The sequence below is a fragment of the Hyperolius riggenbachi genome, chromosome 1, assembly GCF_040937935.1.
Source record: "Hyperolius riggenbachi isolate aHypRig1 chromosome 1, aHypRig1.pri, whole genome shotgun sequence".
Classification (NCBI taxonomy): Eukaryota; Metazoa; Chordata; class Amphibia; order Anura; family Hyperoliidae; genus Hyperolius; species Hyperolius riggenbachi.
In genome coordinates, this window is record NC_090646.1 from 414,038,804 (window position 1) to 414,053,022 (window position 14,219).

Here is a 14,219-nt window from a genome sequence, read left to right on the forward strand (position 1 = left end):
CAACAGAATCTAGCTTAGTGTAGGATTACAGCTCCAGCTGGTCCTAACTACGGATCTGGGTGCTCCCACATATGTGAACGCAACGCCAGACAAGGAGCAAGTGAACAACCAGCAGTATATATACTCTAGGACCTTTCCAGGACCTCCCTAATTGCTGGTCCAATGGGAGCAGTGGAATTTGTCAGCTGACCCAGCTGGTCAGCCGACACCCTTCTAACTGCTATTTAAATTCTGCCTCAGTGCTCGCGCGCGTGTAAGTCTGAATCTTGGTGGACTATCAGTCCCAGCCACACCAGTACTGTTTTGCAATGTATCTAATGCGGGGGTCGCCTCTGATGTGGATTCCGCCGTTACCAATGCGGATTCCGCCGCACTGCCCATGCGGCGTTTTTTCCGCGTTGTGACGCCATGCTGGACGCGGAAACAGCCGCCTCACCTCGAGAGACGGCGGCTTTTCTGCGTTTCCTCACAGTACCCCCCTCCCGAGGAGTGGACTCCGGACAACTCCCACCAGGTTTCTCGGGATGTACAGCATGAAATTCCTTCACTAACTCGTCCGCATGCATGCGGTTCCTAGGTACCCATTGCCTCTCCTCAATCCCGTACCCCTTCCAATGTACGAGGTACTGTACCGAGTTCTGTACAGTACGTGAATCTATGATCTTCTCCACTTCGTACTCGGGTTGGGCATCCACCAACACGGGAGGAGGAGGAGTGGGACCCACCTGGACTGCTGGTTTAAGAAGGGATACGTGGAAAGACCTCACCCCCCGCATGCTGGTGGGAAGGTCAATGGAATAAGTAACATTATTAATCTTCTTGGTCACGGAAAATGGGCCCACAAACCTGGGACCCAGTTTGGCAGATGGCTGCTTCAGGGTCAAGTGACGCGTGGACACCCAGACTAGATCCCCTGGCCGAAACTTCCATTCCACGGACCGTCTCTTATCTGCTTGACCCTTCTGACTCTGGAACGCCTTCTGTAAATTCCCCTTAACAATTCCCCAATTGTCCCTGAGTGATCTCTGCCAAACTTCCAGTGCTGGAAATGGAGACGAGACAACTGGAAAAGGGGAAAATTTGGGTGACCTCCCTGTTACAATCTGAAATGGGGAAAACCCAGACGAGGAATTCTTTAAATTATTTTGAGCGAATTCCGCAAAGGGCAAAAATTTCACCCAGTCACTCTGCGCCTCAGCAACGTAGCATCTCAGGAATTGCTCCAGGGATTGGTTAATGCGTTCTGTCTGCCCATTGGTCTGTGGGTGGTAGCCTGACGAGAAAGACAATTTCATGCCCATTTGGTGGCAAAATGCCCTCCAGAATCCAGACACAAACTGGACTCCCCTATCAGACACGATGTCTTCCGGAATGCCATGCAGCCGGAAGATGTGAATGATAAACAATTCAGCCAGTTCTTGAGCCGAGGGGAGTCCTTTCAGGGGCACAAAATGGGCCATTTTGCTAAACCGATCGACTACCACCCAAATGACCGACATGCCTTCAGACCTGGGCAATTCCCCCACAAAATCCATGGACAAGTGGGTCCATGGCTCACTCGGGGTGGGCAAAGGCTGCAACCTTCCTACAGGTGCCAGCCGGGAGGGCTTACTCTGGGCGCACACCGCACACTCCCTAACATACTCCTTGCAATCTGTTGCCAAGGAAGGCCACCAAGCACACCTGGCAATCAGATCCTGCGTTCTGGCAGCTCCAGGATGACCAGCATTCTTATGGGCGTGAAAGAGTTGCAGAACCTGTAACCGGAATGGTAGTGGTATGAACAAGACCCCTTCGGGTTTCCCTTCAGGAACCTCCTGCTGAAAGGGACCCAAGATCTCTGTCCACTCTTCCCAAGACTCCGTGGCGGCTAACACCAGTTTCTGCGGAATGATGGATTCAGGAGTGGGGGGCTGTGCTGTCTCAGGTTCGAAACACCTGGAGAGGGCATCTGCCTTGATGTTTTTGCTACCTGGAGTGTATGTGATTATAAACCTGAATCTCGTAAAAAACAAGGACCACCGGGCCTGACGGGGACTAAGCCTCTTAGCCCCCTCGATGTACTCCAAGTTCTTGTGGTCGGTGTAAACAGTGATCATGTGCTCTGCCCCCTCCAACCAGTGGCGCCACTCCTCAAATGCCAATTTAATGGCCAGGAGCTCTCTGTTGCCTATATCGTAGTTTCTCTCCGCCGGAGAGAACCTACGGGAAAAGTACGCACAGGGATGTAGTCTTCCCTGTAACCCTGATCGCTGAGACAGCACAGCCCCTACCCCGACCTCCGAGGCATCGACCTCAACAATGAACGGATAAGCGGTGTCGACATGTCTCAGGATTGGTGCGGAATAAAACAATTTTTTCAGACTAGAAAATGCATTCTGAGCCTCCGGAGACCAGTGGGTAGTATCTGCCCCCTTTTTTGTAAGACTGGTAAGGGGTGCAATGATTGTGGAGTACCCTTTTATAAACCTCCTATAATAATTTGCAAAACCCAGGAATCTCTGGAGGGCTTTCAGACCCACAGGTTGCGGCCATTCTAGGACAGCTGTGACTTTAGCGGGGTCCATTGACAGACCTGAGGTAGAAATCACATACCCCAGAAACGTGACGGATGTCACCTCAAAAATACACTTTTCTAACTTGGCATAGAGTCTATTCTGTCTTAATTTGTTTAGGACAAATTTCACATGGACCCTGTGTTCGGGGAGGTTATTGGAATAAATTAATATATCATCGAGATATACCAGTACGAATTTACCCAATACCTCCCGGAATACCTCATTGATTAGTTCCTGGAAGACGGCAGGCGCATTGCACAACCCGAAGGGCATCACCAAGTATTCGTAATGCCCGTCGGGTGTGTTAAAGGCCGTCTTCCATTCATCGCCCCTTCTAATGCGGATTAGGTTGTATGCCCCCCTCAGATCTAACTTAGAAAAGATCTTTGCAGTAGTGACCTGCGTGAATAAGTCGTCTATCAATGGTAACGGATAGCGATTTTTCACCGTGATTTTATTGAGACCTCGGTAGTCGATACAAGGTCGAAGACCCCCGTCTTTTTTCTTAACAAAAAAGAAACCGGCCCCAGCAGGTGACCGAGAGGGCCGAATAAACCCCTTGGCCAGGTTGTCACGAATGTAATCCTGCATGGCCAACTTCTCGGGACCGGACAAGTTATACAGGTGACCCCTAGGGGGCATACAACCAGCACGGAGATCAATGGGGCAATCGAACGGGCGATGAGGAGGTAATTGATCAGCAGACTTGGGACAAAAGACATCAGAAAAATCGGAATACACCTCGGGAACACCCTCCACGTACACCTTGGTCTGACCCAATGTCACCTTTCCTAGACACTGTTGGTGACAACGATCAGACCATCTGGTTACCTGACCCGTGGCCCAGTCGATTTGTGGAGAGTGGGCCTGTAACCAAGGCATGCCTAAGATAATAGTGGAGGTTGACATGTTCAAAACGAAAAACTGTAGCTGTTCCCCATGCAATACCCCTATCGTAACCCTCACCTGCGGAGTCTGAGACAGGGGACGATCCCGTTGCAGCGGGGAATAGTCTACTGCCGTGACCTGAATGGAGACTTACTGGAGTGAGAGGAATACCCAACTCCTGAGCAAATTCAAGGTTCATAAAATTGGCCGCTGAGCCAGAGTCAATAAAAGCTTCAGTGTCCACAGACTTATCATCCCACGTAATAGTACAGGGGAGAAGTAACTTCTTCTCTTTTTGGGGTGAGAATGAAGTGCCTAGGGTATCACCCCCCACTACTCCTAGGCAGACCCGTTTCCCGACTTGTTAGGGCAGTTTCGCACCCTGTGCCCTGCTTCTGCACAATACAGGCACAGTTGTTCTGTTATTCTCCGCCTACGTTCCACCTGGGTCAATCTTGATCGACCAATTTGCATGGGTTCGGGTGGTGGTGAGGCTGGAGAGGGTGACACCAGTGGAGATGCCGTTACTGCGGGTGTACCAGAAGGTGCCACATACGAAGTCACCCTGACCCGGTGACTGCCCCTAGTCTGCCTCTGATGGCGTAGTCGACGATCGACTCTGATGGCCGATGATATGGCCTCATCGACTGTTGCGGGCTCGGGTAAGGTTAGCATCAAATCAGAGACCTCCTCCGACAACCCAGATAGAAAATAATCCATCAGAGCAAAATTGTCGAATCTGGCGGTAACAGACCACCTACGAAATTCTGCTGCGTAATCCTCGACCGACCCTCTGCCTTGCCGCAAAAGTTTGAGCTTCCGCTCTGAAGTTGCCGCAAGGTCAGGGTCGTCGTATATTACGGCCATAGCCTTAAAAAATTCCTCGACTGAGGTCAGAGCTAAATTAGTGGGGGACAGGTTGTATGCCCAGGACTGGGAATCACCAGTTAACAGTGTTTTAATGAAAATGACCCGTTGGGTCTCAGTCCCCGAGGATCGGGGTCTTAACTCGAAGTATGACAACACTCTACTCTTGGAATTCCGGAAGTCAGACTTGTGGCCGGAAAATTTATCAGGTACAGGCATACGTATGTCATCACTAAGAGGGGATCGCACTGAATCAACTGACGTCTGGAGGGTTTGCACAGAGCCTGAAAGGGCATCAATCAAAGCTTTGTGCTGGCCCAGTGCTTGATGGAGGTTATCCACCGAAGTGGCAAGCATACCCAGACGACCAGTGTTTGCGTCCATTTTGTTTTTTTGGTCTGGCGTTCTGTAACGATCGGTGGGCGCAGAGAGTATCTGATTACCGGTGATCTGCAGTATCACCGGAAATACAGATATATACCAGATTATAAGTGAACTGCAGTCTCACCGATAATCCGATATACAAACTAACCTCTGATCACCTGAATAGAGTGTAGTGTTTGGTGTAACTGTAACACTAAGAGGACAAGGCCTCAATGCAGTAAGGAGTACTGCACAGATTCCTTCCGCAGACCTGAGCTCTCCAAGACGGGAGGAGTCAGACTGACAGTAGGAAGGGATGTCTGAAAGTGACCCTCAGGAGGAAGGATCGCTAACAGAGCGAGGAACCGCCTCTAACGGTAAGGTCGGTTCTCGAGGTCGGACAAGCCAGGTCGTACACACACGGACAGATAAAGTACAGGATCAGGAGGCAAAGGCAGAGTCAGAGTACAGGCAGGGTTCAGCAACGGGGTATCAGAAATATCGGGGTACAAAATCAGGAGGCAGAAGCAGAGTCAAAGTACGAGCCGGGGTTCGGCAACAGAGTATCAGAAATATCGAGGTGTAAGATCAGAGTTCAGGAGGATAGTCAAGGCAGGCAAAAGTCATAACAGATAATCACAATCAAACTAGTACTTTAGCTATCAACAGAATCTAGCTTAGTGTAGGATTACAGCTCCAGCTGGTCCCGGCACACTAACGGATCTAACTACGGATCTGGGTGCTCCCACATATGTGAACGCAACGCCAGACAAGGAGCAAGTGAACAACCAGCAGTATATATACTCTAGGACCTTTCCAGGACCTCCCTAATTGCTGGTCCAATGGGAGCAGTGGAATTTGTCAGCTGACCCAGCTGGTCAGCCGACACCCTTCTAACTGCTATTTAAATTCTGCCTCAGTGCTCGCGCGCGTGTAAGTCTGAATCTTGGTGGACTATCAGTCCCAGCCACACCAGTACTGTTTTGCAATGTATCTAATGCGGGGGTCGCCTCTGATGTGGATTCCGCCGTTACCAATGCGGATTCCGCCGCACTGCCCATGCGGCATGCGGCGTTTTTTCCGCGTTGTGACGCCATGCTGGACGCGGAAACAGCCGCCTCACCTCGAGAGACGGCGGCTTTTCCGCGTTTCCTCACAATTGTATTGTAAGACTTGCGTATCATTCTTTAGTCTAGTTCCCAGGTGTTGAAACCAAGGACTTCACACCTAGACTAGGATATCGCTACTGTCCATCTGCTAGTCTAGTTCCCAGGTGTTGAAACCAAGGGCTTCACACCTAGACTAGGATATCGCTACTGTCCATCTGCTAGTCTAGTTCCCAGGTGTTGAAACCAAGGGCTTCACACCTAGACTAGGATATCGCTATATTACTACTGTTTATCTGCTAGTCTAGTTCCCAAGGTGTTGAAACCAAGGACTTCGCACCTAGACTAGGATATTGCTATATTACTATTGTTTATCTGTTATGATCTCTCGCTTTCCTGACTACTCTCTTGCTTACTGATTCGGTACTTCTGCCTATCTGATAACTGTTGCCGACTCTGCCTGTACCTTGATACTGAATCAGTCTTCCGCCTCTGTACTGTATCTGTCCGTTCGTTGCTGTCCTTGCTTGTCTGACCTTTCTGTCCTCACTAGTGGGTCTTTCCATTAGTGAGGGAAATCTTAAAGGGGAACTGAAGAGTGAGGTATATGGAGGCTGTCATGTTTATTTCCTTTTAAGCAATACCAGTTGCCTGGCAGCCCTGCTGATCCTCTGCCTCTAATACTATTAACCATAGCCCCTGAACAAGCATTCAGCAGATCAGGTATTTCAGTGGTTCAGACTTTAAAGTCAGATCTGATAAGACTAGCTGCATGCTTGTTTCTGGTTTTTATTTAGATACTACTGCAGAGAAATAGACCAGCAGGGCTGCCAGGCAACTGGTATTGATTAAAAGGAAATAAACATGACAGCCTCCATGTAGCTCTCTCTTCAGTTCCCCTTTAAGGGCTGTCACCTAACCCTTAGGTGATCAGCCTTGCTGTACTGCCTGTGACACTTGTTCCTCAGGTGTCTGTTAGCTGCAAGCAGTGTCTGTTGATCACCTGCCCCTCAGGAGATCATCTTGCAGCACAGTCAGTGGTCCCTGCTCCTCAGGGGTCCACTGGCTGCAGTACAGTCCAATTCCCTGCTCCTCAAGGAATCCTTGGCTGTAGTACAGTCATTATCACTCATTCCACCTGTGACCACCCTTGCAGCACAGTCAGTGGTCCCTGCTCCTCAGGTGTCCACTGGCTGCAGTATTATCTGAATTCCCTGCTCCTCAGGGAATTCTTGGCTGCAGTACAATCTGTATTCCCTGCTCCTCAGGGGATCCTAGGCTATAGCTTAGTCTTGATCACCTGCCCCTCAGGTGATCATACTCTCTAACACCGTCAGTGGTCCCTGCTTCTCAGGCGTCCACTGGCTGCAGTGCAGTCTGAATCCCCTGCCCCTCAGGGGATCCTTGGCTGCAATATTGTCTGTATCTCCCGCTCCTCGGGAGATAACTTCTCTAATTACTGTTGCACCAAACACTATAACACATTAGGTGTCCTGTGTCTAGCTATACTAGTATTATTGGTGATTCTGCAGATCACCACATAATCAGGTATAGCATCTGTATTATTGGTGATACTGCAGATCACCAATAATCAGAAATATCTGTGTTGCTGACACCAATCGTTACAATTGCATAATACAATTCTGTTTCACTCAATTCCATAGACCAACTCCCTATCCTCACCATCATGTCTTTTTTCAACCCAAATAACTGTAACTATGTAACCAAGCTGAGTGGGTGCTTAAAGGACAGAAGAGCCTAGTACAGAGTGTCATCAAATGTCATCAAACAGTGATCTGTACCAGTATATGAAGCAGCATATAGAAGTACTTGCTGTAAGCATAAGGTTTCCAGGATCTTTTCCTTTCAACTTCTGCTCTGATCAGTGGCGTAGCTAGGGTATTTGACACGCGGTGTGGGTAATTGACACCCCACCCCCCAGAAAAAGAAAATGCATTAGTGCAATGCATAAAGCACACCATGGCAAAAAATGGATGTGGCCATGACAAAAGGGTGGAGCTAACTCCCAAAACACAGTTGGGCAAAGTGACCGTAAAGGTAATTGTACAACGTTACCCAAACACATAAGAGAGAAGCATTATCTCCGTGATGTGGAGAAACTGGAGATTCTCATTGGGGATTTGCAGACAATAAATCTGCAGAAACGGAATCATGCTATTATATCATTGTGGACCAAAATCTCTGAGGAATGCAATGAAGAATAAGGCAGTTCGAAAGGCAAAAAAGGTGTCAAACTTCGTACTAGCAAGAAGTACCTCATAAAGTTGCCAACAAAATTTCCTTTCAGTGTATTTCTATTCGTTCATTTATTAGCATACAATTTAGTAATCATGAGCCCCAAAATGCCAAATGCTGCAACAATAACGCCAAAGTAGCAAATGCAGTCATTATGACCATTAAATAATAAATGCAGTAAATGTTCCCTCCGACACATGCAATGAGACAAACGTTACCTACCACACATGCAATGAACTAAACATTACTTCCGTCACATGCAATGAGGCAAAGGTTACCTCTGAAACATGAAATTCAGCAAAAGATAACTCCGATACATGCAATGAGACAAACGTTACCTCTATTACATGAAATGCAGCAAACTGGACCTCCCACACATGCAATGAGGTAAATGTTACTTCCAACACATGAAATGCTGCAAATTTTACCTCCCACACTTGCAATGAGGCAAACGTTACCTCAGACACATGAAATGCAGCAAACTTTACCTCCCTACATGTTACAATGCAGTAAACATTACCTCCCACACATGAAATGCAGCAAACATGTAAAATGTGGCAAACAGCACCTCCAACACATGTGAAATACACATACTTTACCCCACTTATATGAAATTGTAACGAATGGGTGTCAGCACAGAGAGAGAATGTGATTATTGGGGATCTGCAGTATCACCAATAATACAGATGTCACCTGATTATTGATGATCTGCAGAATCACCAATAATACAAGTGCGACTAACCTCCGGACACCTAACACAGTGAATAAACAATAGCAACAGCAATAATATCGCAAGATCGTGGAAATGTCCACCACACTGCGATTCCTCAGAGGTGTGGTTACCTCTGAATGGGAACCCCGTGTGTGAGATCCTCAGTCCAGGCAAAGAGAGGAATCTCGGACTCTAGCAGTAATTGTCTGCTAGGGCAGGCGTCACGGAGAGGCAAGCCTCAGAGATAGCTCTACAGTGGGAGACGTTCCACTGAAGGGAGAAAGGTCAGGCGAGCAAAGGTTCGGCAACAGAGAAGGCGGCAACAGTACAGAAACAGAAGGCTGATTCAGAGTCGTTTAAACAGGCAGGGTCGGCAACTTGAATCAGATAGGCAGAAGTACAAAAGCGTTTAGAGTAAAGAGTAGTCAGGGATAGCCAAAGTCAAAACACAGGTTAATATACAATACAATCCTAATCTAAGGTGTGACGTCCTTGGTGACAACACCTGGGAAACAGAGCTAAGGTCTGAGCGCTAACATAGACAGCAGACAGTGAGCAAATGACATCTGTGGGCTTAAATGCAGAAGCCCTGTTCCAGCAGCCCGCCCAGGGGACTGGAACTGAAGTCAGCATGTGATTGGCTGGCTGAGGTCAGCTGATCGCCGGATCAGCTGACCCGTCTTCTTAAGAGATAAATATCCTGCCGCCTCGCGCGCGTGCGCCTGCCCCTCTGCCCCTGAACATCAGAAAGGCCAGGTCCCCGGTCAGTGCACGCCCGTGCACCGAAGTCCGCCAGCTGGATTGCGGGACCCACCGCCATACTGTCAGCCGTGGCGGTGACCGCCCTGCTCTGCGCCGGCGGCTCCGTATGAGAGTCGGAAACCGCCGGCTGGGAAGCGGAGGCCGCCGCCATGCTGCCCTGCGCGGTGGCGGCTCCGCTATTCCTCACAGTACCCCCCCCCCCCTTGAGGAGTGGACTCCGGACACTTCCTACCCGGCTTCTCAGGGTGTAACTGATGGAACCTCTTCTTTAATTTCTCAGCATGCATGCGACCCTCTGGTACCCAAGATCTGTCCTCCACCCCATACCCTTTCCAATGGACTAGATACTGTACGGAATTCGGTACCAGCCGGAAATCCAAAATTTTCCCAACCTCGTACTCTGTCTGGTCCTCCACTACCACTGGGGGGGGGGGGGGGAGAGGGGAAGAATCCACATACACTGCTGATTTCAATAAGGAAACATGGAATGATCTCCCACCTCTCATGCAGGCTGGGAGATTAATCACATACGAGACATTATTGATCTTTTTGGCCACCGGATAAGGCCCTATGAACTTGGGCCCCAACTTGATGGACGGTTGTCTGAGTGCCAAATGTCTTGTTGACACCCACACCATGTCTCCAGGAGAAAAGTGCCACTCAACAGACCGTCTCTTGTTGGCCTGTTTCTTTTGATTCTGGAAGGCTACTCCCAAATTTTCTTCTACTTGTCCCCAAAGTTTCTTCAAAACCTTCTGCCAATCTTCCAGGGCTGGGAAGGGAGAGGAACACACCGGCAATGGGGGAAATTTAGGAGACCTTCCTGACACAATCTGAAAAGGGGACAGGCCTGTTGAAGCGGCTTTCAGGTTGTTGTGTGCAAACTCCGCAAAGGGCAAAACCTTAACCCATTCCGTTTGCATAACCCTTTCGGTCTGCCCGTTGGTCTGTGGGTGATACCCAGATGAAAAGGACAGGTTCGTACCCAAACTACGGCAAAAGGCCCTCCAAAACTTTGATATAAATTGGACTCCTTTATCAGACACCACATCATCCGGAATCCCATGCAACCGGAAGATGTGCTGTATGAAGAGGTTGGCTAACCCTTGAGCTGATAGGAATCCTTTAAGAGGAACAAAATGGGCCATCTTGCTGAACCTGTCCACGATCACCCATATCACAGTCCTACCCTCCGACTTGGGAAGCTCGCCAATGAAATCCATGAACAGATAGGTCCATGGTTCACTGGGAACTGGTAAGGATTGTAAGGTACCCACTGGAGCCTGGCGAGACGGTTTGCTCCTGGCACACACCACACACTCTCTGACAAATTCCTTGCAATCAGAGGCCAATGAAGGCCACCAAACACACCTCTAGAGTGCGGGTGACCCCCGAGTGACCTGCGTTCTTATGGGCATGGAACAGCTGCATGATTTGCAAACGGAATGGAAGTGGAACAAAGAGGACCCACTCAGGTTTCCCTTCTGGGGTATCTAGCTGATGAGGCGCTAATGTGACTGCCCAATCCTCCCAGGTTTTAGTGGCTGCCAGCACCACCTTGTGTGGTAAAATGCTTTCGGGAAGTGCGGGCTGAGCTGTCTCGGGTTCAAAACATCTGGAGAGAGCGTCTGCTTTAACGTTCTTGGAACCTGGAGTGTACGTGATAACAAATCTAAAACGCGAGAAAAATAGAGACCAGCGGGGCTGACGAGGAGTGAGCCTCTTGGCCCCCTCAATGTACTCCAGATTCTTATGGTCAGTATATACAGTAATGGTATGTTCCGCACCTTCAAGCCAATGGCGCCATTCCTGGAAGGCTAGCTTGATGGCCAAGAGTTCCCTGTTGCCCACATCATAGTTTCTCTCAGCAGGAAAAAACCTGCGTGAGAAATAGGCACAAGGATGTGTCTTGCCCTGCAGACCCGAGCGTTGAGACAGCACAGCCCCCACCCCGATCTCTGAGGCATCTACCTCTACTTTGAAGAGGAGAGTGATATTCACATGTGTCAGTATAGGTGCCGAGCAAAACAGTTTCTTCAAGGTATTAAATGCGGCCTGGGCCTCTGATCACCACTGATAGGGGTCAGCCCCCTTCTTGGTAAGCCTAGTCAGAGGGGTTACTACCGAAGAAAATCCCTTGATGAATCTCCGGTAGTAGTTAGCAAAACCAAGGAATCTCTGAAGTGCCTTTAAACCCACTGGCTGTGGCCACTCTAAGACAGCAGAGACCTTTTCTGGGTCCATAGAGAGACCTGAAGTTGAAATAATATAACCCAGAAAACGGATTTGTGTGACCTCAAAGAGGCACTACTCCAGTTTAGCATACAGGGAATTCTGTCTCAATTTCTTCAACACGAATTTGACAGGATTACGATGCTCTCTAAGATTGGGGGAGAAAATTAATATGTCGTCAAGATAAACCAACACAAACTTCCCCAACACTTCCCTGAAGACCTCGTTTATTAACTCTTGGAAGACGGCCGGAGCGTTACACAACCCGAAGGGCATAACTAGGTACTCGTAATGCCTGTCGGGTGTATTGAAGGCCGTCTTCCACTCGTCACCATCCCTGATGCGCACCAAGTTGTATGCGCCACGTAAGTCCAATTTAGAAAAAATACTGGCATTGGTTATCTGAGCAAAAAGATCATCCATCAGAGGTAAAGGGTAACGATTCTTTACAGTGATCTTGTTTAGACCCCTGTAGTCAATACATGGCCTAAGACCACCGTCTTTCTTTTGTACAAAAAAGAACCCGGCCGGGGACCGGGATGGACGGATAAAACCCTTTGCCAGATTTTCCTTAATGTACTCCCACATAGCCAACTTCTCTGACCCCGACAAGTTATAGAGATGTCCCCTCGGAGGCATACAACCAGATCTTAAGTCTATGGGACAGTCAAAACTCCGATGGGGTGGAAGTTTATCTGCGGATTTAGGGCAGAATACGTCAGCATACTCAGCGTATTGTGTCGGGACCCCCTCTAACCTGGTGGCACCAATGGTAATTTTCCCCAAACAATGAGTACGGCAATGAGGTGACCAACTGAGCAACTGACCTGAGGCCCAGTCAATCTGCGGGGAATGGAGTTGTAACCATGGCATTCCGAGGACAATGGTAGAGGTTGTCATGCGCAATACAAGGAATTGCAAATTCTCTTTGTGTAAAACGCCAATAGTGCAAGACAACATCGGAGTCTGAGAGAGAGGCTGTTTGTACTGTAGTGGGGAGTCGTCAATTGCAGTAACTACCACTTGTCGGTCCAAAGGATGTAGTGGAATTCCCAGACCTTTCACAAACTCATAGTCTATAAAGTTGGCTGCAGACCCTGAGTCTATGAAGGCCTGGGTGCAAGTGGTCAAATTTCCCCAAGAAATGGAACAAGGGAGAAGTAAACGATCATTTTTATTTAGAGGTAGACTCTGCTCGTCTAGGGTATTACCTCTGACTACTCCTAGACGGCAGCGTTTCCCGACTTCTTGGGGCAATTCTGAGCAATGTGACCCTCCTCTGCACAATACAAACAAAGCCTCTCAGCCCTTCTGCGTTCCTTCTCAGCCCGAGTCAATCGGGAGTGTCCGATTTGCATCGGTTCGTCAGTAGGCGGGGTAGGTGAGGAGGATGCATAGGAAAGTGCCCTAACCGCATTCCTGCCTCTGGATTGACGCTGATAACGTAACCGGTGGTCAGCTCGCACCGCCAGAGAAATCGCATCATCGATTGACTTCGGCTCAGGATGACCTAACATCAATTCAGAAACTGCGTCTGATAAACCTGAAAGGAAGCAGTCCAGCAAAGCATAGGATCCCCACCTAGCTGACACAGCCCACCTTCTAAATTCTGCCGGATAGACCTCAACCGTATCTCGACCCTGTTTGAGAGTTTTGAGCTTCCTTTCCGCTGTGATAGAAGCATCCGGGTCATCATAGATGATGGCCATTGCTTTAAAAAAACTCCTGGACGGAGGTTAATGCCGTGTCTTCTGGCGGAAGACCATATGCCCAGGTTTGTGAGTCTCCAGACAATAAGGTCTTTATGAATGTCACCCTCTGAGGTTCGGTACCCGAAAAGTGGGCCTCAATTCAAAGTATGACAAGACTCTGTTACAGAAGTTCTGGAAGTCAGACCTGTCTCCTGAAAATTTCTCAGGTACTGACAAACGCAGATCTGTGACTGGAGGGGATTGCATGGTAGCTACAGCCGTCTGTAATTGTCTGCAGACAATTGATTGATCTGGCTCTGCTGGGTATTAACCACCTCAACGAGGTTATTAACTGAGGTGGTTAAAGCCTCAACCTGGCTGCGTAATGCATCCATCATTTGTGGTCTGCTGTTCTGTAACGAATGGGTGTCAGCACACAGAGAGAATCTGATTATTGGGGATCTGCAGTATCACCAATAATACAGATGTCACCTGATTATTGATGATCTGCAGAATCACCAATAATACAAGTGCGACTAACCTCCGGACACCTAACACAGTGAATAAACAATAGCAACAGCAATAATATCGCAAGATCGTGGAAATGTCCACCACACTGCGATTCCTCAGAGGTGTGGTTACCTCTGAATGGGAACCCCGTGTGTGAGATCCTCAGTCCAGGCAAAGAGAGGAATCTTGGCCTCTAGCAGTAATCATCTGCTGGGGCAGGCGTCTCGGAGAGGCAAGCCTCAGAGATAGCCCTACAGTGGGAGACGTTCCACTG

General features: G+C 48.8%; 1 protein-coding gene across 2 annotated transcripts in view; it reads left to right on the forward strand.

Moving 5' to 3' along the window:
• Positions 1-14,219, forward strand: part of ENTREP1 (endosomal transmembrane epsin interactor 1) — a 110,106-nt gene that overhangs the window by 68,317 nt on the left and 27,570 nt on the right. The gene's annotated exons all lie outside the window — the stretch shown is intronic.